The following is a 24,867-nucleotide window of genomic DNA, read 5'->3' as shown; positions in this document are numbered from 1 at the left end:
ACGTGATAAATAAACAACGATGATTTACAAAATATTAATCAAAGGACCGTTGAAAATTCAATCAATGAAGTGCGAAGCTCTTGTTCCTCTTCACTTAAATGATCTCTAAATAGAGCGGTCATTAATCAATGTACAAAAACGTTGACGCGGAAGGAGTTTAAAAAAGAAGGATGGCGCAAAAAATCTTTTATTATCCGTTAAAGGCACGAGCACGCCCTACTATCAATATTCATTGTTCTTGTGAGACTCAAAAGGTTTTTTGTTGTGCTTAGTTATAAAAAGGCCAAAGTACTTTTAAACAACAATGCATCCTTGGATTCTGCTTAAAGTTTGCAAGGGACAAATAAGGTATTAATATCGAATGGATCAGAGAGGATAAAACAATATCAATGTGTGACACAGCGTGAAACCGATTGATTCCTCTGTAGGGGTGGCCCCCGTGCAACTAATAGTAGGTACTGGCAGATATTTGGTAAAAAATCTTTCAGTCGAAGCCCTCTTGTAAGTGGGTCACTAAGCAGGGAACATGACGAATCGCTTCCATCGCTCTTTAACGTTGCTGCAAGTGGGGGAGACAAGATAAGACTTTACACTTAGCCACTCTCGCATTTGAGAATTTTTGATAAATGCATTTTAAAAGTTTATAAACGAGGAAAAGTGCAAAGAGTTTTATCAGACGCAATAAAACTTCGAATAAAACGTGAAAGGACAGACGATAAACTTGAAAAAGAAATGAGCCAAATTAATATTAAAGAGATCCGTAGAAGGCTGAATACATTACTCAACAGACATTCTAAGAATTTTAGGCATATGGCATATGGAGACCGGAGCCTATGAAGTTGGACCGCTACTTGCAATATAAGGAGCTGCACCGAACAATGGGCTCCGTTGTGTTTTCCGGAACGACTTGCGTATACATTAGCGAATGTTCTACCACATACAAAGGGGTAATTAAAAAGCTATGAAGAACAGTAGTGACCGGGCAAGAACCCCAATTAGCGTTACTATTAAATGTTTGGAATTCAAGTCCTTCAAACCGATGCTTTGCCAACGCGAGTTTCTGATGGTAGTAGGAAAGATGTTTTGTGAAGACAGATATTTCGATAAATATTATATAATTGCGTATTCCAGTGGAGAGGCACGATTGCGGAGTCACGGCATTTCGTAACCACGATCGGGCACATTCCATCGCGGCGCCGGTGCAACGCCCCTACGGGATAGACCTGCGACGGTTACTGATGATGCTAGCACGTATACTGTAGATAAACATACCTGAATAGTGCCTACTACTGCCTACACTAGTGTGTTTAAGGAGCACGACCTAGTGGGTGAGACATCCAATAGATGGAAAAGTAAAGTGTGGGAACGGCTAAAATAGGTGAAGGTTTTAAATCAAGGCAGTGTAAACGATTGGCTTTTGTATTTGCTGCGTCCATTTATAGATATAACATATGTGATGACTTTAAATACAAGGCAAAGACTTTAATGAAAAAATCTGATGGATTTGGCGAAACCAAAAACATTACTTCAGTAAATATTCTAGCTTGTGTTCTTTGAGATTTTTTGCGTTCATAAAGACGTATTGCACCTCAAAAACCGGAAAACGTTGCAGAACTGTCGAGGAACACGTGCGAAAAGGAGGCCGCTTGCGCAATCGGCGGCCAGTTATCAAAGATTGTTGCCCTCACTAATGCAAGGAATATCTGAACTCTTGCAGCGCTCGCTAACGGGGCTCGGGTCCGCTCTGTTCGCATTGTTTTGGTCAATTGCCATTATTGTAGCGAAAAGAATGCGGCTCTCATTAGACGTTAGTTTTACGCCGGCGGCGTGACGCTCACGTCATCATTGGCTTGTTCTATAACAACTTATTATAGTTCGCTGACCGGGTGAGTGGCCAATCGTGCGTAAGATACTATATCAACTTTGTATCGTATTCTGCATTATACGCAAATGCATTCTATATTCATGATTATGAAGCCATTCTCACGATTGTATCTCAAGGTGAGCGTAAATGTAAAACACATGTTTTACTTATACAGAAAATAGAATGGGCGACAATAGATCAAAAGGCTTAGTTGTTTCATTTTCCCAGCAAAATGAAGGTAATTATCAAAGCTAACGAAACGAACGTGGAATGAAGTCTGCAACTGCTTTTTTTAATGAAACAGCGGGACCGGAATTCACAAGACCGTTACAGAACCTTATAAAAACACAACTTTGGAAGAAAATATTACTTGTAACTCCAATTGTAAACATTTCCGATGAAGCTGTTTTTAGGTTGTCCAGGTGATAAAAATTTCTAAAACCATATGACAAATATGGCATCTGACGTTAATCCAATATTAATGGATTCCAGCCCCGTAGACTTTTTATTAAGAAGAACAATAGGAATAAATTCCAACATGAAACGTGAAAACTGCTCAATACGAGAGATTATGATGACCATTCACACTGATGTAGACTCTGCAGCATGAATCGAAAAAGCGATTAGAAATGAAATATTGTTAATCTGACATGCGATGAAAAATATCGTTGCAAATCCAAAAATATAAGGGGGAAGGCCAATGTCAACGACCTACACCCTATGGGCAACAATGAGACAGATCCGAAAAAAGGGTCTTACACCATTATGGGGCGAAATTACCGCTTCAATGGGCAACCGAATACTGCTGATACTGTAATAATACTGTGGCACGCGCTCAACACCTCACAATCCTACCAAACCCGTTTCAAAATGTATTAGGAGAATTCAATAGAGCTAATCCTCCAACAAAATATTTTTATGTGCCAATTTCAACAACATTGTGTAACAGATTAAATAAATTCGACAGCCGAGAGGACACGCTTCTTAATTCTAATTAATGTCCATGTTTAATCCTTTGGTCTTGCATTTTAAGCTAGAGGCTTAATTAAAATTTGCGTAAACAATTCTTGATTGTCTTACGTTAGGATGTTCAAACAAAGCTCTGCGAATTTACGTACTAAATTCAATTAATGAATTTGAAACTAAATTCAACAAGTTTGCTAGATCCATTCTAACCGTTACAGAAACGGAGGTATAAAATCAAATTTGTACCGCATTAAGTGTGCCTACGCTACATCCAAGGGCTCGGTTAACCAGAGGCTGGGGTGTACCAGACGATCAATTTCAAGGGCCCCCTCGCCTTATATTCAAATCCCTTCTTTGTCTTTCGCATTTCATACAGTCGGTGATTCACAATAAAGACAGTCATCTCAAACGCGTGTCTACTTGTCCCAACGGTCGATAACTTTGAATTTATTTACATCCAAAACAACATAAAACTTAATCGTTTCTGAAATGTAGAGTAAATAATGCATTGATTGCCTTATTATGTTCAAATTAAATGATGCGTAGACAACAATATTACTATTGAGTTATTGCACTGTTGGTCTACAACTTTACGAGTTCGATGAACTTTCATTCAAACGTTCATAATTTGCTAAATATCTACTATAACATAACGAAGGCAATTAATTCATCATAATGAGTAAAACAATGTACATGAGTAGATACGTGTGTGTCCTAAATGTGCAATTCTTGTTAATGCATAGAACAACGTAAGTTATAGATAAGACTTATCAGCAGCGATAAAGCAACTCTGTTGGTGATATCATTTAGAAACAATACTGGAAAGAGGAAAAATAACAATAAAAGGTAAGAAAAACTATATTTTAGTGTAATAAAAACAATACGTACTACAAAAACTAAACGGTTGCAATCATATCACTGGGCAACAAAAAACACAGTAGCGCAAATAAAATAATTCCAAGCACAAACTCTAAGGAACTTCTAAAGTCGGATAAACTTGAAACATTTACCGGCAAACGCGCGAACTTTTTCAAAACACTTCACAAAAACGACGACGATATCAAATTTTCGCGTGAAATTTGATATGTGTACAGTATCGAAACGGTTGGGTGGGCGCGGGAACACTACGCGCCGCGGCGACCGGCCAACAACTGACGTTGACTCAATGCCCGGCTGTCGCCGTCCCACTCCAGTACGCATGTCCGGAACTACATCCCTTCATAATTCCTACATACATACCCTTTTCAAAATCCAGACTGCAATTTCCCGCCTACATCCAACATAAAAACGACAGTTTCAGTCATAACAATGAAGAAAAAGTTGATCATTGTACGTAAACTAGTGGTGGGTTAGAAAAGGACGGAGATAATTGTGAAGACAAGGTCGATCGTGATTGTATTGCAACATCGCTTGAAGCAAAAGCTAACAGTTCGGGTTTTACACCTGGCTGGTAAAGATAAGGAGATTTAAAATTGCTCTGAGCCCATAAATACTGTTAGATTTTTTATCGTGATAGAGTTAATTATTTCCGTCCATCGTTGTAATCTTCTTCGTTGATACTTATAATGAATTTGTTGAATGAAATATTGCAGAACTTAGAGTAATTTTTCTAATTGATATCTTTATGCTTATAACGTTTGTTGGATCTGTCGCTGTTATCTGATAAGAAATGCTAATTTAGCTCTATCATTCACGAGTTGTAGATTGTCTACATCCTGACTTGTTGTAAATAATCTTTTATCATTTTTACATCATCAGCCTTTTTGTTTATGTATGTGCAGAATAAGCAACTAGAATCAAAGCTATTAATTTTTGACATTCATAAATGCTTGTAAAGGCCCAAATGAAGTAAATGATTTGACTTTGAGTGAAGTTCTCAAGTTTTATCTTTGATATTTATAGCTATGTATGTATGTATGTTTTATATTCATCATCAACCAATTTCAAAATTGCCTTTAGTGCTTCCTTATTCAACGTCTCAAAAGGATTGTTGACAGAAGGTACCAACACCACGTAACAGGAACGCATTATAATAACAATACCATGACTGGATAATACTTTCATATCTCAATATTCCTCACTTTCACTAGGGTGACACATATGGGTTGAATGAAAGTGAACATTGTCACAATACACAATAGCCCAACAGCTCTCAGAACTATTTCATACTTTTGTATCATTCAAGAAAGTTGAAATATGAAGTAAAGTAACATCTAGAGTAATTATAAGTCTAAGTATGGCTCGTATTACTGACATTGAACCTATTTTTCTGATACTTGTAATCAATTTGGAACAAGTAGAAGCAATTGAAAATGTAAATATAATCAATTACTGAATCAATGAAGATTTAGTTGACGTTTTTCTTGCTTTGTGGTTTTCTGGACAACAGCATTAGTAATACCACGTTAACGACTCTGACATGGTACATGGTTGCTGGGACAAATATTTTGGGAGTATTTCAAAATTCCAGATTCCAGTTGAGACGAATTAAATCATAGACCATATATAAGTCTTTTCACATTCATTTAACGAAACCCATTTAAGCATGGATCCGTCAGCAATTACACATATTTCATCGACTGCATTAAGAAACACAGAAATATAATTGGCCAGTGTTGTGTTGTGTTTGTACGTAAAGAAGTCCTCGAATGGAGGTCACGTATGCAATCGTCGCGAGAGCTTGTTATGACGGTACTTCATATAATGCATATGCAAGTTTGAGCCATGTGGTGCAAGTATTCTGTATTCACAAAACTTGTTACTGTTTTATTTGGATTTAAATTCTACAGTGATTTCTCAGCTTTTGATATCTCCAATTCTTTGGGGTTTGCAGATTTCACCACTTCACTGCATCTTCAAACACCCAGACCTTTTATATGTTAATGATATCTTGTCAAGTTTATAAGCTATTTTGCAACTTTCAACTTTTTGAAACCATCATCAATATTATTCTTCAGTGCCTTGAAGACTTGTAAAATGAATATGCACTTTAGAACCAACATCGATTGATGAGCAACTAATTTATTGCCTTGACAACCAATCACTGATTCGCTTGGTAAAGGCAACTCACGCTTACTCATTATAATCGATTATTTTTTAATGCAAGCTTTCATCGAGACCTTGAGTGCTTATTTGTTCATTCTATCAATTGACGTGTGTTAAGCGATATTAGGTGTATGTTTATGCATTGTAAATATACAGAGAAACAGCAATATAAAAATAAACCTAAAGAGGCCAAGCTTGATAACATTTTCGATAACCTCGGCTAGGTAAGTCGGTTTGTATTTACCTCTATTAAAGGTAATTATTCAGAGTAATTATACAGAGAGATAAGTTGCAACATTGTATGACAACACTACAAAGCAAATAAGTTATATTTCTATTACTTATCATTATTTACTTATTTCACACTTATGTGTACACTTATCTGAATAAATTTTGCAATCTTTGGTTGATTAGTCGTAAAAAATGTTTCTAATACAGAAAATTTTATGATCTATATAAACTTTTTTCATTGTAAAATATGACCTAATCTAATTAGCAATCCATTGAATTTATCAGTCCTTGATCCATTAATCATGTTGACCTTATCAAGAAACTGGAGCAATACCTTAATAGCTACAGACAACAATATCGATCATGACCTACACGATATTTTCTTAATATAAATTAAATTAATAGTAATCTGATTTTCTTTTGTTTAGGATCTTCATTTGTGTAATAATTTGGCTCTTACAAGTCGGTATTCTCACGCGATTTTCCGCCAAATTATGATACTTGAAATCGAGTAAATATTTATTCAATTGAATGCTACTTGACCGTTCAATGGACACGCGAACAAGTAACGCTGTTTGGAAAGTATGCGCACGTTCTACTGACATTGAACCACCTGTTCACTTCTCTTATGTTAATGTCTTACCTAACACTTACTTAACTTCTACATTGTTATTCAAGTTTACGGTTAGAGATGCTGGATTTTAATTTCACGGTTTCCGATTAGCGTCATGTTACGGGATTTGATTGCTTTTTAATCGTCATGTGGAGCTATGCCTCTCTCCATCTTTGATGATGGCCGTTTCTTGGACTGGAAAATCATCTCGTCTTCCTATTGTTTATCGTAAAGTGTAGGCAAATCTATGGGATTTGTCGATAAAATTGTATATATTCTATAAGTTTGTAGCACTAAAACAGCCCATATTTCACCCAAGTATTTACAAAAAAAAGCTTCATCTACAAACACAATTGTGTATCAAACAATCCACATAACAACACGCATACCTACATAATTATAAAGAACAGTCTAAGTGAAATGTATGTCAGAAACAATGATATCTAAAATGAAACAATTTCCCATAGAATTTCACCCATCGTGACGGTGTGAAATTACATTTCTCGGCTATGTCGTGCCTTTTCATTTTAGCATCGCACGCGAGACATTCAGTCTAGTCTAGACTCAGGCAATAAGGTCAAATGTCAGGTACAATAGCATAGATGTATTGTGACCTCATTATGTTCCTGATAAAGGGGAAAGAGGAACATAATAATTATGTACGTTGTAATAAATTGTATTTATCGATAACAGGTTTAATAAGCTTGTGGAGACATCGTATTGTAATGTTGTATGTGACAATATCGTAATGTTTACGAGAGGGGACACAATGAACAGAGTAAATTATTGTTCTTGTTGAGATTTATGTTTATCTCTCGCTCGCACGTGTTATCAACAATACGTACATCTAATGTTAAAATATAATATAAGTTCTTCGGTTTCCTGAAAATCTTATATCCTTTAATTATCACGTTATGAATCTTATATCAAATATTTGTTAGTACTTACTTATCATCATCATCATCATCAGCCTATCGCAGTCAACTGCTGGACGTAGGCCCAGCTATAATACTAACTAATACTTACATATCGAAAAGCAACAACTATCATCATCCTCCGAGCCTTTTTCCCAACTATGTTGGGGTCGGCTTCTAGTCCAACCGAAAAGCAACAACTATTCTAGTAGATAAACACTCATTGGTCCACCTGATGGATAATTAACCACATTCAATCTGAAACAACTCTATTAGCTGTCATCCTGTACCTGCAAGAAATTTCATATTACCACCTAGTTTCCAAGAAAATTGCGCTCCTATCTTCAGTTCATTCCTCCCATCACTTTAACGACGTAACTCTGGAATCTATTCCTGATTCCAATACAACAGCTGACACGGAAAAACATAAATCTAGAACGTTCGATCGACCCAATCGGATGAATAAAGACGTTTTGGTTCAAACAAACGCATAGTGTTACAAAGCAAACTCATTTATTTCAGTTTGCGGGAGCAAGAAACAAACATTGTCGTGTTCTGCAAATATAGCAAACAGGTTGTGTTCCGCCCGAAGGCATAAACGTTAGAATAATACTCGTACCAGTAGCTACTAGGTACAAGATATTTGGTAAAAATGCTGACTGATTTAAAACGATTCAGTTTTAAAGGCGTAACTTTTGTGAAACTTTGTACGAATATCCATCTCCGAAGAGGTGAATCGCGTCAAAATATTATTTACTACTCTTGTGTGCTTTCAAAGTCGCTAAAAGATGGTATCATCTATATGTACTAGACAATTGTGTTAAATATTACGAGTTATGTTACAGTATTTGGATATAAATTATTCATGTGATATATTTTCGTAAAACAAGAATACAAGATGAATAAAGCAAAGGATACATAAATACTTAACGCTCAAACAAACCAATAGGTAATCCAAATAACGTTCAAAGCATACCTTCGGCATACGAAATGAAACTTTAATCCATCATCCGCAGGCATAAAGCCGACATCAAAAATATACACGAAACCCGAAAATTACATAAACATAAAGGTCCCTATACAATCTCTCGTGTTTGCATTGGCTTGGCAAACATCGGGGTAAAGAGCGGAAACGTTATTACAACTCAGCAACCGCACCAATGAACAACCAGCATCACCGACATTTTAGTAACCATTCATATTTTTGGACATCCACTGCTGTTTTTGTAAGGCATGCCATTTTTTAAGTCCGTACATTCTCAGCTATGAATACAACGTAACGTAAATGAATCGAGCGAATGTCGATCTCACACGAACGAATGAAATGCCCTGATAACGGGGCATACTTGAAACAAACTCCACTTTAGTTAAATTCTAATGATTTGGGTATTAAGTTAAGCCGTGCATAAACACTCGGGTTTATTTCAAATAAATATTAAACAACGGTGGCGTACAATGCGTTACAAAACAAGTGTAATTAGTGGCTGGATTATTGAAAATTATGTGTCTATGTGAGTGCAAGATACTCGTGTGTTACTGAAAAGTAAGGAAGTTTGTTTACGTTTGAGTTCAGTTATATTTTAAGCTGACTATTTATTTTTGGATTCTTTGGGGATTTCCATAATTAATCCGCATGCTCATAGTTACGTTTTCTTTTGTTTTTTTGACGTAGCAACGAGCGATATAAACTTATTCCAGTAACAGAAATGCTGGGACCATGTGAGAATAAACGGAACAGAACTGGAAGCCACAAATATAATAAAGTTTGCATAAACCATGACGTTCATAAAGCATGTACAAGTACTCATAATTTTAACACGAACAGTTCATACGAAAGGACATTCCGTCTCGTATATTTGGAGGACGTTGGAATTATCATAAACCGCCCCCATTATGTCATAAAACGATAAATATGCTGTAAAACCATAAACGGAGGCAGCGAGCCATACCATAAATTGTGTTGAATTGGCCCACTTTGCACTAGTGGTGGCGACGGTACCCAGAAGAATGTTCATTTTTTTGTATTATGCGTAGGCTTTATATTGCTTTATGATACTTATAAAAGTAATTTAAGGTTCAGCACACCTATTATTTGGATTTTTTTGATTATTTTTTATGACCTTTGCTCTGAGGAATCAGAAAAACCCATCGCGAAATTGCGCCGTAGTTCTGATTCCCTATTTGAAATGACTGTATTTTTTCATTAAGTAGGTCTTCTTTTCAACCGTATTTTCATTCTTTTAAAGAAATGTGGAAAATAAATAAACATTTTATATTCTGAAATCAAGCTATTGGCTGTATGTTGGAAATAAAGCATTCTACTTAAACCACCAACCAACCAAAGTATATTTCAACATAAGTAAATTTATTCTGTATCGGACATAAAAAAGAACCCAAAAACACCATATAGGTGTCTACAAAACTATATTATTATCTGCAAACGCTCATCTCTCACATATTTTATTTGTTTATACCCCAGTATATACTTTGTATATTAGAAGTGCGGTGATATATTTTGCTAGAGCCTCATAAAATTCACCCCGTCTCCCTTTCCTATTCATATTTCATCTGAGAAGTGCGTTTGTCATGAAACGTAACAATACCAGCTTATGTGGCCCACTTGCTTTGAACTATAAACGTGTCTAGGACGAATTTTGTATGTCACATTAATAAAATTAATTTGTTTAATGGGAGAGTTAAAATTATATTTAATGAACGCTCATAAGCCAGCTGCTTCAATTGTTATTTATTATGGTGAACTGTTTCAATATAAACTGTATACAACAAACCAACAAAATATTGTTCAATATCCGTAAATAAGCCACAACAAAACTCCGCAAATAACCAATAACAGCCATATCATTAACTATTCATTAACAAAATGAATACCGCGAATTAAATTATTAACCGTTATCATAATCGCATTTACTTACCCACGAGATACAGACTGGATTAATTAATACGACGTAATGAATCGTCGACTAACGCATATTGTAATTAACTGGGACGTGCATGATTATGTACGAGAAATTCATGAGAATATTTGTCTTGTGACGTGACAGATGGTAATTGATTAGATATTACTTGCTTATATTTTAGTTGAGGTGACATGCTCAAATTACAAAGCTTTACTTAGTTGTTTAAGCCGTTTCCATAGGTATGCACTTCCGAGTCTGTGAAAGTCTTAAAACATACTAAAGATCTCGTAAAAGACACTATAGTAAAGTTAAATAGGCGTATTGTATGTAGGTTTTACGAGAAAAATTGCCATAAAACTTTCTAGCATCAAGTCATTTGATGAGCTACGTGTAAATAGAGAGAAAATGCGACCGCAACAGCAAACATCCCTTGCTTTCCTCACTTTCGCTGTTTTCTTTGCAACAAGCATACAAACAGCAGTCTGTTTTGTTTGCGTACCCATTTCAAGTCTTCCAAAGTATTTTTTTTACTAATAAGATCGATACTTACATAATTATAATTCCATAATGTCCCCCAACAAATCATTTGACCAAATCCCTTACAAAATCACTTCATACAATTAATTAAAAAATACTTAAAACAAATCATTGGATTCCGTAGAATCGATCGCCGAAGAACCTTTGGCATAATTAAAACAATTTGCGAAGTATTTCCTTAAAATGAAAGAGGGTAATGAAGGGAAGAATATGAATTATTTTTTAAGTGGCGAGGCAGCCCTCTGGGTTTCTTTATTGATTTTAATCGCTACCGAGATTGTTTACGATGCAACGGGAAAGCGGTGCTTAAGAATTGTAGCTTAAATAAATTGTATAGCGAATGGCGTTCCATGTATTGGACTAGGTGAGGAATAGAATAAGTGTATGACGGTTCATGAAAAATGCCTGTACCTAATTTTGTACAGGTATGAGGTATGGTTTGGCCGACGTAAAAAAAATTCAAAGTTACGTAAGTTTTAATTTCAATTTTATGAAAGGGAAAATTAATAATTTAATTAAACAAAATAACTCTTTAGATTTAATCTTAAGCGAGTTCCCGACGTTGAATGTTTTAATTTCTTCAATTCAAATCCTTCCACGGTAGCCAGAGGTAGCCAGACTATTCTTTAATTAAACATGTTTTTCTTTTTACTTTCATCTGGTCTCTTCACTGTACAGGCGTAGACTTAGTACTAATTTTAGTTGGGTTATCCTTGTTAGGTTGGCAAGTTGTACAAAGAAGAGGTACAATTAGCAATGCGAAGAGTCCTGATTGTGCCAACTAGACGCCAGTATAAATTGTGTTAACAGCCTACAATGGATGCAAATTGTTACCTAGAAATGTCTTTCTAAATTTCTGAGAATGCAGCAGAGCGTAGACGTGCTCGGCATATTTTTAGCTAAAGAACACGCAAAACGTTTTAAGCGGTGATTGTTGTTTTACATTTGTTTACTGTAAGTATAAGTTATTTTGGATTTACGGTCAGAAACGCCGTATATACTTCATCAATTGAATTACCTAAGCCCAACCAGGCAAGTCTGAGCTGCTGCCAACATCTGAATAGCTAATACAATTTAAAAAAAAGATTACCTAGTCAAAATGACGATTCAAGTTCAAAGCTTACTTAAGTTCAAACACTATCGTAATAATATCAAAACAATGTTATAAATCGCAAACACAAAACCACAACAGCAAAAAATCTCAAAAGACAATTCGCAAAGCATTTGTAAGCCACTTCCCCACTAGATACGATCTATATCTCGTTGTAAATTATAGTGGGTGCCCCTTTGCAATATTCACTTAGCCAACCGTTCTAAACGGGTCTCTTGTTACCTCTAGAGAAGTGAATACATAAGTATGTATGTATAATTATGTATAAATGTATTTTGTATGATAAGGGGTCTTAAATACATGTATCGCTTTGATGTGTATTGTCTATTATTATGGCGATTAGCGTCGTTAAAGTTAAGAGTTGGTGAGAGACAGTTGCTAAATATTAGGGTTGTTTTAGTGGAGAAATGATGTGTTAAGGGTGTATTAATATATCGCATAGGAGTGATGATTTCGTAAATCGCAATTGTACTTACCGTAAAATAATCGACCCAATATTTAATTTTCAACTTGTTCACATTTATTTACTAAAAGTAAATATTATAAAATATTATTTTTGCATAACTAATTACTAAAATACAATTTTACTTTTTCTGAGTCGACAAACCAAACGCATAAACACTTACCCACGTGTCGTGATAAAGATGACTTTATTACCTGAAACAATAAATTTATGTTTTAATAAAGTTTTCATCATAGGTATAAAGTTCAACAACTTGTAAATAACACATAGAAAATAAATACAACAACAAAACAGCCTATAAAAACAGAGCACCCTTCACTACAGTAGTACTTTAATTAAAATAAACATTGCTATGAAACAAAAACAACCGCGCATCTAGTCGCATACAAACGCCTGACGTTTTAGTTATAGCACGCTATAATGTTGCAACCGCGCACTACAGTTTTAAATGCACGCTAGGCGCGAAGTTTACAACGAAAAGAAAAATATTGCTTCATTACTTTTATCGTTGATTTTTCGTATACCAATGGTCTTATAAGAAACTTTTAATACCGCATTACAATACCTAGGTCAAAAAAAAAACTACAGAAATTTTTTAACACGGGGACAAAACACTGTATGTGCAATTGTGCAATAAATTATTCTTATCACATCCGAAACTTCGCAGACAATCTTTAATCCACTTAGTCGGGTAAAAAAGGTAGGCACGTTAGCTCAAAAAATTATCTTCAAAGTCATTAAAGTGTAAGCCGCGTTTAATTAAAGTCGTCGCGACTTCTGGCTTAAGGAGAGGCACTCGTAGACATCAGAAAAATAATAATGACCTTAGTGCAAAACTTGCGAAGTTTTTTTTGTTGCCGCTTTTAGCGTTTCCCTGGGACAGCCTTGTTGTCTGAGACAGTGTTTGCACGTTCCCCATTTGTTTTTCTGTAAGTAATTTTGATCTTCTTAATAACTTTTCCTATTTGCGCGAAAGTCATTTCGAGATTAGATGTTTTTCTCCAAAAGAAAATATTTCTAATTTAGAATATTCTCAACGTCTTTTTATCGCTGAAATTCATAACTTTTCTTGTCATCAAAAGTTCTGAAAATAAAATTGAAGCTCTCCACCACCTTAATCTTAATCTTGCCTACTTCGTTTCCAATAAGAAATTTTATCTAACAATGGCCAAAGCAGCCATTACATAAACTCGTCCACCAAGTAAAAGGCCTCGTAATATCAATTCGCGTACGTCACTCTTGATATACCGATCATCATTAATTGTTTGACGCGGAGCCGTAAGAGGGACCTCTGAGACGCCTAATTGAAACAAATATTTGAGGAGAAATGTTCCGAGGGAACCGCAGGGATGTGCAACGGCAAGAGTAAATATCGATACATAGAATATAACATCGATAAGATTAGAATTGCCCATGACGATGACACTGTGAACATTGAAACTTCCTGGTAACTAAATAATCTTTTGAAACAACACCACTTTTAAAAAGCCCTGATAAGTGGCATGTCCTTTAAATTGAAGTTATAAATCCCTCCATCAGCTCACTTTTTTGTAAAGATAGTACTATAGGTATTTCCTTAACTTTTTATTTTAAGTTTTTATTGTACATTTTTGCTTTGTACACACAAAATATCGATAAACTTGTAAATATGAGGACATCACTACTATCTAGCCATAACCTCAATATTACATCTAAAAGCTCTTTCATTTCCAATCGATTTCAGCAATTCTGCTCTCTGATATTTATTGAACATTACGTGACCCAATTTTTAACACAAATTAGTCAAGACTTGACGTCTTGGGACATTTTTCCTTGATGAAGGCTTTTAATGTAAGGCTGTTACGAGGTTTCCTGTTTGTTTTTGAGTTTTGAACATCAACATATACATATTTTTTAATCAATACCTGCGTGAAAGAACAGACAAAGAAATGTTGCGACGACCCCAAAGAGCTTGATGTTTGAGATTGACGAATAAATTGTGTTTGATACTTGTTTGCTGTGTTTAGGACTATAATCCTTAGAGTTATAGTCTTGTTAACTTCATCCCAGTTTAATCTGTTGGTATGTTGTAAACACCGAGAAGTCGCGATAAATTCAGACTTACGCAACGCAAAATTAAGGTGTGAGTTGGTATAGCATAAATTCTAAGTCGTATCCCATGTGAAATGCCAAGGATACATAAATTGTAATTGACTAGATTGTAAACATAAGCTGTATTAATTAGTGAACGAATAGAATGAGAAGCAGTGGGGTTACTTTTGAGAAACATTCCTTTGATACCTGCCTTCACCTAATCATCTACTACCTATGTATTTATTACTTGCATTTATCTGAATTCTATATTTTTTATGCATAGAAAAATGAAAAGAAGCTTTAGTGAATAGAAAAAAGATTCTCCGCAGAGAAGACTAATTATGTTTACGTCTCAAATCAACAATGATAAGATGTTATTTTTACCACAATTGACATTTATGGTCTTCTAATTCGAGAAATTATGGGGACATCACCTACATTTATCTTGACAGTAGTATCGAAAATTGCCCATTAAACGAGTTCAATTGGGTTCAACTGGGGCCCGATTCTCCTAAGTTAATAATGTCAAAATCGAATAGAAATCGAATCGCAATATGATCGCAATAGCAGTTTTAACCATATCGGGCATTCTGCTACTAATAAAAGACCAATCGTATTCGATTGACATTTGATTGGTGTGCGATTGGTCTGCTATTTTGGTAATTTTGGTCTATACGGTAGTTTGCTGTACAATCATTTTGCAATCGTAAATCATTTGCAGACAAAATAATTCATTATTGAATGACAGGAAAGGATAAAAACGTTTATTTCAAAGAAAAAATAGTGGAATGCCACATACGCTTCAATCGTAATCGAGTCGGGATCGGATCTCAGTCGAATCGAGTCGAACGTCAATCGTATGTCGCTTAAGTAAAATTAGGAGAATGGGGCCCCTGATTGATTCAGCATTGAATCAGTCCAATTTTGTCATAGTTTATTTAACAGATTCCCATAAATTGTATGTTACTTCGAAACCACTTGACCAACTTCAAGGATCTCGTAAAAGTATGTAGAGGGCCAAAAGTTCTTCCAAACTATGTTCAAGTGTGCTCAATTATTTGACACTGAGTTCATTAAGAAAGTTCAAGTAGCGAGTGGTCGCTAATGGTTGCTTTAGACTGGGAGCGACAGATGTAGGTAATGTATGGTTATACTAATGATACGTGGAAATAGTTGAAGTTTCCTTTAACATGTGAGAAATATTAGTGTATGAAGAATAAGCTAATGAAAATTTGTAAAGTGTCCTAATAGTAAAAACAACTATTTAAGGAAGCTTAGCTTTGGAATTTAGTAACTTGCACATATATGAGGGAACCACTTTACTTGGCCATTTTGCTATGGAAGCAAAGGAAAAAAATAACGCAAAGCGTCGGTAGATACTTGAATATCCAAACAGTCCCAAATACCTATTAAATCATAATCACGATGATACACATTACATAACCGCTCCTATTTAACCAATTGATGTACCCCAATTCGTGCAGAGATTTCAACTGTATTGCAACACATATCTATTAAGATAAAGTGGTAGATATAAAGCTAAATAATTTGTGGCTTGTTCTGTGCCGTTATTGCGGGGCCTTGACAAAACTGTTGCCATCTATAACTTGGTGAGTGGTAGGTAGTATTTGCCTCAGATATTACTATAATTCCGTTGGCTTTGGTTGAATGCTCGGCGAATATTGCCCCGTTTTATTGAAGGTTTTAGGGATTGTAATTATTATTGTTCGTTGTCAACTCGGTGGATTAGTCAGCCAAGGAATTGGTTGTAATGTTTTTGATACAGGCAGCTTTGATTTCTGTATTTGTTAGCCATATACGTTGACTATAGTACCTACCCACTTCATAGCTTTTCGAAAAGTGAGTCCTGAGACAGCAAGCTCTTGCATATTAATCGACATACCGGTAGATATGATGGTATGGAATTGACACCTTTAGGTTTTTAGTACTTTCTCTTGCAAGTTAAGCAATATAGGAAAATTCTTAGTAAATAATAGAAGTACGTCAGTTTGTACGTTTTCAATAAAACATTAATAGGCTGACAATAATACCGAGTATGTGTATTGCAGGAATAACATTCGTATTATGTTCATAACAGCACTGCCTATAACTTTGTCAGGTATCAAGTATCATTTATTTTATTTGATAGCTCACTCGTTGCATAACCTCGGTCAGCATTTGTTATTTAGAGGTCTCGAGTGCCTTGTCCGGTGTAATAATACAGAAATTGTTATATTACATATATTGATTTCATCATGTTCTATTGTTTGCTTAACTTCGTAATTCAATTTTTTAGTGTGAATTTAAATCGAAACTTTGCGATATAGCAAAGCAACCTATTATTAATTAATATTTTTTAAATAATTCACTTGGGAGGTTCACTTGGGAGGTAAGTAAGTATATGCATAATGTTCACCAAATATTGCTTAAGATTTTCCAGTTTTTATTTTCATCTATTGAAAAACAGGAGTTACAAAAGAAATTATACGAACGGAAGCCATAAGACTTATTTATTTATGATCAGTTTATACATTTATGCAACTCCAGGCGTTGCAATAAAAGTTACCAACTGTAAGCTAGTAGTCGAAACACGCCCCTAGTAATAATGGTTTTATCTCTGGCCTGTTATTTCGTAACACAGACTTTATTGCTATAAGTTTCTCAATTTAATTAAAGACTGGACTGTAAAACTTAACGTTTATTGTTTGGTTTATTTTGGGTCCCTTAATACTTTTATTGCTATTGACTTTATTTGTCCCCTCGTCACAGGAAGACTTCGTAAATCCGAGTTCATCGAAAAGTTAGTATATTTGCGTACATTGTTAAATTATTGTGTAAACATAAAATTGTGAACTTTCATACTGTCCCAGATTTTTACACGAGGCATTAACCAATATTGCTTTACATTTTAAAGTCAATGTAACATCATTGAACATCAATAACTAAACCTTTGTCAAGACATCTAAGTACACCTTTTAGATAATTTTGTTTATAAAACATAGGTACTACATCACAATAGGTGTATGTAAACAAACAGACCTAAGACTTTCCGACCCACTTCAGCCAAATTCTGGCCAAGTGTTCTAGTCTGCACTTACACATGCACCTCCCGACGCCATTATTTAGACAATTAACACCGTTAACATCAGGTGTGTGAAGTACTAGACAGGTCCCAAAACATGTCTGGACTTGAGAGACCGTTTTCAACCCTCTCAATTAAACTATTTACTGCGGGCCTTTGAGTACCGTCGCTTGTTTGACAACGGTGGCTCTTCGTGGAATATGTTATGACTTAATTTTGGGAGTTCTACAATGAAATATGAATTCGTGGATTCAAATTAAAATACAGTGTCCAAAATGGTAGTGGTTTGGTATTTGGTATTTTCTTCAGAAATGGAACTGAATTTCGCCTATATGAACAAGGAAAGTGATAAAACTAATTTTGCATAGGACGAGGGCAAAACCATGATTATTGCTCAGATTGGAAAGCTGACAAAATAAATGACCTATCTTTCTAAAAAGGAAAGAAAAACAATAATGATCTGGTTTTATCGACGCGTTGGGGTGTCTTGTTTTTGGAAATTGCAGTAAATGTTACCTTCTAATTTTCTAAACATTTTCTTGTTGACAAAGTTCCATTACGATATAAACTAACCTTCTCAACAATATCGCTTAATAATTCATAGTGGGCGAAGCTTACGCCACGTCCTGCGCCCGCGCCGTTTAAATACTCAATACGCAAATACTGTGTTATGATTGTCATTGCAATATGGCCAAATGTCTGACTGCTGTTCATTAGTATTATGATTAATTGTTAAATAATTATAGGACTTTATTTAAATAAAGCAAAACAAGAGAGACAATATTTTAATGAACCGATTGCTCAGTTTTCTTTTGCGGATTGCATGGCATCATCATCGTCACTTAAAACATGCATCAATGAATCAATCCCAGAAATTAGTATAATTTTATGTACCTATGTTCTTACTACTCCAGTGAAATCATTTCAGTGGAGTAGTCTACTGCATGATTTTAATGCACTCATCAACAACATATAATAGGTTTTATTACACCCATAATGTTATGCCTCGTTGCACTACAAATTATATAACCAGCTTGCTGATTCAAATCAAGCATAATCTCACCCATAGTTAATCTTACCTTTAATTTAATAACCAGACAGCCCAAATGGCTTCATATATCAGAAGCCCTGCATTAATCAATATCATAAATAACGATGCAAGCCTACCTATTTGCCTCCCTCTCAATATAAATTCCTGCTCAGCAGTTGCATTCCAGTCTAAGATGCATACGACCATATTACATGGCCGCTGAAATGCTATCGAAAACTATGCACTATAGTTTATGCTCGCAAATTGTTCGCGTTCCCTTTTACAGTGTCATGAATCTGATGCATTCTGTGACGGTATAGAATGCAGCATGCATTCAGTATCCAATAAAGCAAAAATATTGAGACACAATGTTTTTTTTTTTAATAGATAGATGAATGAATAAAAGATAAAATTCTAGTCAATTTACTATATGAAAGACAAAGCCTTCTCTTCATCTCATTGTAATGAGAGAGAAACACGTAAGTACCATTATAGACAATCATATCAACATTAGAAGCGAAACCAAGTGAAGTAAAAAAACTGATACCTAAATATAAGAAAGCTTACGTATTTTATTATATCCAGGATTTCAAAATGACCTACGTTGAAATAAATTACATAAAGAAGCTGCACAATACAGTTAGTTAGGTATATTTCAGGAGGTACTTAGTTACTGCACAAAAGCTATTTCGCTTTTCATTTTCCGGTATCCGCGGTCGATACTAAACGAAACACTTGAAAGGGCTGTGCAATGACATATTAGATTTAAAGATCGTAAATCGAAGACCACGGGATGGCCCCGGCTAGACGATAGCATCAATTGCCGCGAATGTCTTTGGAAGAAATAAAAGAAGAAAACTATGGGATATAAGTAAAAATGGTCTACAGGACAGGAGTAGAAAATAGTAATAAAAAAGATAATAATATCCTTTATGAGTATACTTTAATATCACAGGATAAAACTAAAATCTATAAACATTTTCCGGGATATATTGCAAATAAACCCTTCTGCATAAGGTTATATTGCATTATCGAGTAGGAGTGGAAATGAACTCAACGAGAACGGAAATTATTATGCGATTATCTTGAAGATAAGTGAACCAGTGCATATCTATCTAAGCCCATACTTAATTGTGCGGATCCTGCAATCAATGATTACTAAAATCCGTTCATATTATTCCGTTATTCCGCTCTATATATCCCAGTTTCGGTGAATCCCTGGTCTTGATAGTGAGTAAAAAGTTCATCAGAAATATTTATTAATTCTTTGCAGTCATCTAGTTGGACCTACTAGGGCCTAATTACTTTTTCTTCCTTTATTTCAATATTATTATGTTTAAAAAGGGCTCTTCGTCATCTCCTCTAAAAACTAACTTTGCTGTGCCCGACAGGGTCCCGAATTGTTTCTTTTAATTTTACACACCAACCTCGTACACATTATGGTATGCAATAAAGTTATTGAGTATTGAGTACTTGCTTTAAAAGATTTGCAAAATAAAACTGCTATACTTAAGTTATACTAAGAATGGCTCAAGTGTTACCAAGACATGAGAACATCGTGCAGAAAATATTGACTTAATAAAAGCAGATGAAACCATATCGACAGATATTGATATCATACATAAAGAAGAAAAAAATTCCAAACCAGGACCAAGTTTTGGAAGTTAAATGAAACCTGTTGTGGAGTCAATATTGCCGATGACGTGGGTACGATAAAGCTTTTGATATCCGTGTCAATTTAGTTCGCGTGTTTCTTCGGTATATAAGTAAAGTTTTTCAATTCATGTTGTTAGCATGTCAACATATCATTGTCGAGAGCTTTTGGGTTTTCGCATTTCAGTAAACAAGGATCCATATAGAGGTAAGAGTGCCTATTACGGTTTGCTCGTCGAAGTTTTTTATGCTGTGTTAGGAGATTTTATTTTTTGTGCTTCTGATTTTTGGAGTTTTGTAGGTTTTCGTGAAATGTATTGAGGATAATACAAGCTTTTCCCAAAAAAGTACCCGATTTCACATCTTGCATTTTTCCATTTAAAGATGGTGCTACTATTTTGAAATCCTCATAATAAAACTTAAACTCACAAAATATTGTATTGCAAGATCTAAGAAGCCAATCTTTTACCATAAGCCGACCTCCAGATCCTAGTCTTAATTTTTATGCGTGTTATTAAAGAAAGTTGGCTCATAACTGCAATAGCGTGACTCATGCGCTTACCACAAGTTCGGCGATTCTGCAGGATTAGCGCGGAACGTGGGACCGAAGTTTGGCTTTATCCTATGTGGTGTCGGTCCTATGATCCGCCCCTTACAAATCACTGCGTCTTGAATCTTGGGGAAGTAAATATTGTTTCTGTTAATTTATGTCAATGTATTAGCACAGTTACGAACATTAGTTTTTGGTAATCTATGTTTATTGACTCTTTAACTTGTAAGTTGAGGCTGTAGTGTACCTATATTTTAATTTAGGTAAAGAAAATGAACCACATCATGTATTTTCAATTGCTAGAGATAAAAAATCGAAAAAGTTTAGAAAATGCAAATTTATGCTTTCAATCTTTGCAAAAACGTTGCGACGAAATATATTTAAAAAAAGACATACATCACTCAATCTTCGCGAAACATTACACAAATAGGACCATAAAACTCTTAAGAAATAAAACTTCCACTTGCCATCTTCAACCGCAAAATAAAACAGGAACTGTATACCAGATATAATTTACTTCAGTCGGCTCTCAACACATATTTAATGTTGCGACGAAACGAACTTTAGCAAAAACCGTCTCGGTTGGTCCGGGGAAACTTTTAATGGAGTGCTGGGCAATTTACTTACAACGCTCTGTTACTGCAATGGACCTCATCTCCAGTTTAATGGCAAAGCGTTTCGGTAACGAATTGAGGACTCATAAACTTTTAAGGTCTTTGACCTCTAAGGTAAAAAATTGTGTGGTAGGTCAAGGGGTAAAAATTTCATTTCTAATATCAAAATATGAATTTCCAAATCTCTCGATGGCCATAGCAATGTTTTGGAAAAATTATTAACAATTATCACCCTAGCAAATAAACAGGTCTTTGAGTACTTTCTACGTATCAAATAATGTTTAGATAGATATCCACCCAAGGTTTGCATTTCGCTTTATCTCAAATGTCCAGATATCTTTTGCTTAGTGTCATTTATACATTAGGTAGGTAGTTCAGTTATCGAAGAGGCTGAGTATGTAACTCTTTATAAGTATTTACTATTGCTTTACCTATTTCATTTATTTTATAGGGAAAAGTGTGGAAACAATTTTATTTGTGAGGAAGTACTTTAAAAATGTGTGGAATTTATTTTCACATCATTTTATCTTCGGAAATTAAAGACCGGTGAATAACCTTTTTTCACGAAGAAAAGTGCCTACTAGATGGATTTCATGATGGAAACTTGAAATATTTCCCCATCAATGAATAATATTTGCATATTTTAAAATCCTATGATGCTGCAAGTCACATAAGCGGAGCTTTGACATTTTCTATGAGTATATGTACAAACATAGCAGAGGTTTTAGTAATAAGAAAGGATACAAATATTACTGCAACCCATACATATGTAGATGTCTACATTACAACTTACAATACGGCTTCAACTAAAATTAAAATATCTGCTAAATATAGCGATGAGGACTAATTTTTTGATGCGCTTTACTAGTTTTAAGCTGTAGGTACATTTAAGATTTGTTTTACATGTATAAAGAAATGTAAATATGTGTATGTATAATATATTTATGTCGAAATCAAATCTTTATTGATATGAGGACCTAATGAGTCGAAAGATTGGTCCTCGTCCTTCTGTTAATTACACTGGTCAACAAATTAAAATATTTTTTTTGGTGCAAAGGTGAAATATACAATTTCTTGTAGAATATTTGACACGTAATCAAAGTCCAGAACATAAAATTGCACTAGCACGTAGGGATTTAGAGATATACCCCTCCTAAAGTACCAAAAACGCGATTTTTTATGAAATTTGATGTAATTTTTTGGGGACAGAAGAATTATATAGGAATTTCTAACTAAAGCATCATATAGTACTACTTTCCCCGCATTAACCCCATTTTAATTTATATTTTTGCGAGTTTTATTTCCTAATATATACCATTTTATAACTAAAGTGGAGTTCTTTCATACTAACAGGCCAAATAAAATGTAGGGAAGATCGAACTATCGTAGCTGAATACATATTTCATGAAAATTTAAACTCTTAGCGTTCGAAATAAAAATGAATTTCAATCGGGAAGAGTAGTAATATATAATGCTATAGATAGAAACTAAAAAACAATTTTGCTGTCCTTCAAAAAAATCGTCAAATATCGTTAAAAAACGTGTTTTTGGTACTTTAGAAGGGGTATATCTCTAAATCCCTACGTGCGAGTGCAACTTTATGTTCTGGACTTCGATTACGTATCAAATAATCTATAAGAAATAATATATTTCACCTTTGCACCAAAAATGCTGTTGACCAGTGTTATTGTTTAAACATGGCATACAGAAATACTTTCGCATTCATTCCTAAGGATCTACCGTTGTTGAACCCAAAGAGGATAATACTGACGACAGATCTGTGCAAGTAGGTGAAGATTTACATAAAGTACCTACACACATCAATGCAAAAGCGAATCCAGTTACAGTATGCAAAATCATGTTACATCATGCAAGGAACTTTGCAAGCGTTCCAACGTGGAACGGAACGTAACTAAAAATAACAATCAATGTCAACGCACTGAAATCAGGATTGAAGCTGGCAAAACATACGATAGCTTATCTCGTGATGGACTTGCTTATTGGCTATCACAATCTAATGTACTTCTAACTTGGTGATAGATAAAATAGATGAGGAAGATGGATTCATTCGGAAAAGAAAACTCACTTCAAAAAGCTAATAAACGCATCACAAAATGAAATTTCTGTTTCTAAAAATACAGTCAAGAGTATTCTATTCAATAAGAACGCGTGTTTGAAAGATAAATAATAATAACTCTAATAGATCATGGAGCCTTTGATACATTGTATGGTTATTGTAGTAGTAATTGAATTGCAAACAGCACAAACCACACAGTCACAATAAATCCCTATTTTGATTGCCCAATCTACTAATGAATCATCATCGTATCGCTTGTTACAATAATTCATGTTAGGTTCAAAGTCATTATCAGTTTATAACTGGAACAAAACATGATTCAGTAGTGTACATACAAACAAAGTAAGTATAGAATTCCTAGAAGTTAGCTTTTATCTCAATTTTTCGAGAAAATTTTGTATGTCGGATATGATTTAGAGTTTTATTTAACAGCTTTTCCGCTGAAAATAAATAGCACAGAAACTCATAATTCTCAATTGCTTCAGTCTCACATCGTAACGTTGCAAGCTCATACTAATTGCCTCGTAAAGTTCACTGACCTCGCACAATACGGTAGCTGCACGGCTTCAAGAAGTTCCGTACGTAAGAAAATATTCAAGCAATTTGCCAAATGTGGGCGAACCACGTTATGCAACCGGGTGCATTGTCCGCTCCATTATCTTATGGTCTTATCTTTATAGCGTTGTTCGCGATTCTCGATAAGATTACAAAACAATGTTCCCTTGAAGTACAATTGTGTAAGTTCAATGAGTTTATTGCGATTATTGTAATCCGCAGCCTGGTTTATCGTAAAATTATACTTGATTGGCTTTTATTATATCTCCGCCCTCCGAAATAATTATAACGGCTTGTATTTCGTAGAAGGTCCTGATATTTTAATTTTAAATGCCAAAACCTTCCCCGAAGGATCTTTTGTGTTATGAATACCGTTACTTACTTATCTATTTTTATAATATTTACTTTCAATTTACAGAATTTTTCTCTTAACTAATTTTACAAATACGAATCTATAAAAGGGCTCTTATACCTATAAATTATCATTCATAACTACAGGTTCAACAGCAGCAAAAAACAATACTCGTTTAAAGTTCCTACGTACCTACATCATTATTACTATGAATACATA

At 34.7% G+C, this 24,867-nt stretch overlaps 1 protein-coding gene across 8 annotated transcripts in view; it reads right to left on the bottom strand.

The window, feature by feature from the left end:
* LOC124636273 (protein sprint) overlaps positions 1–24,867 on the bottom strand; it is a 201,310-nt gene that overhangs the window by 94,812 nt on the left and 81,631 nt on the right. For 5 of the 8 annotated variants that reach the window (XM_047172295.1, XM_047172297.1, XM_047172301.1 and 2 more), the window contains exon 1: positions 3,719–3,968. The exons of 2 other annotated variants lie outside the window; for them this stretch is intronic. The gene's annotated coding sequence lies outside the window, so the exon portion shown is untranslated. Of the gene's footprint in view, positions 1–3,718; positions 3,969–24,867 lie in introns of those variants that run through there. One more of the 8 variants, XM_047172296.1, reaches the window with a different exon arrangement.

Source organism: Helicoverpa zea, chromosome 14 (genome assembly GCF_022581195.2).
Source record: "Helicoverpa zea isolate HzStark_Cry1AcR chromosome 14, ilHelZeax1.1, whole genome shotgun sequence".
Lineage (NCBI taxonomy): Eukaryota > Metazoa > Arthropoda > Insecta > Lepidoptera > Noctuidae > Helicoverpa > Helicoverpa zea.
The sequence above is the reverse complement of the archived record's forward strand: the minus strand, read 5'-3'. Positions and strand labels throughout refer to the sequence as shown.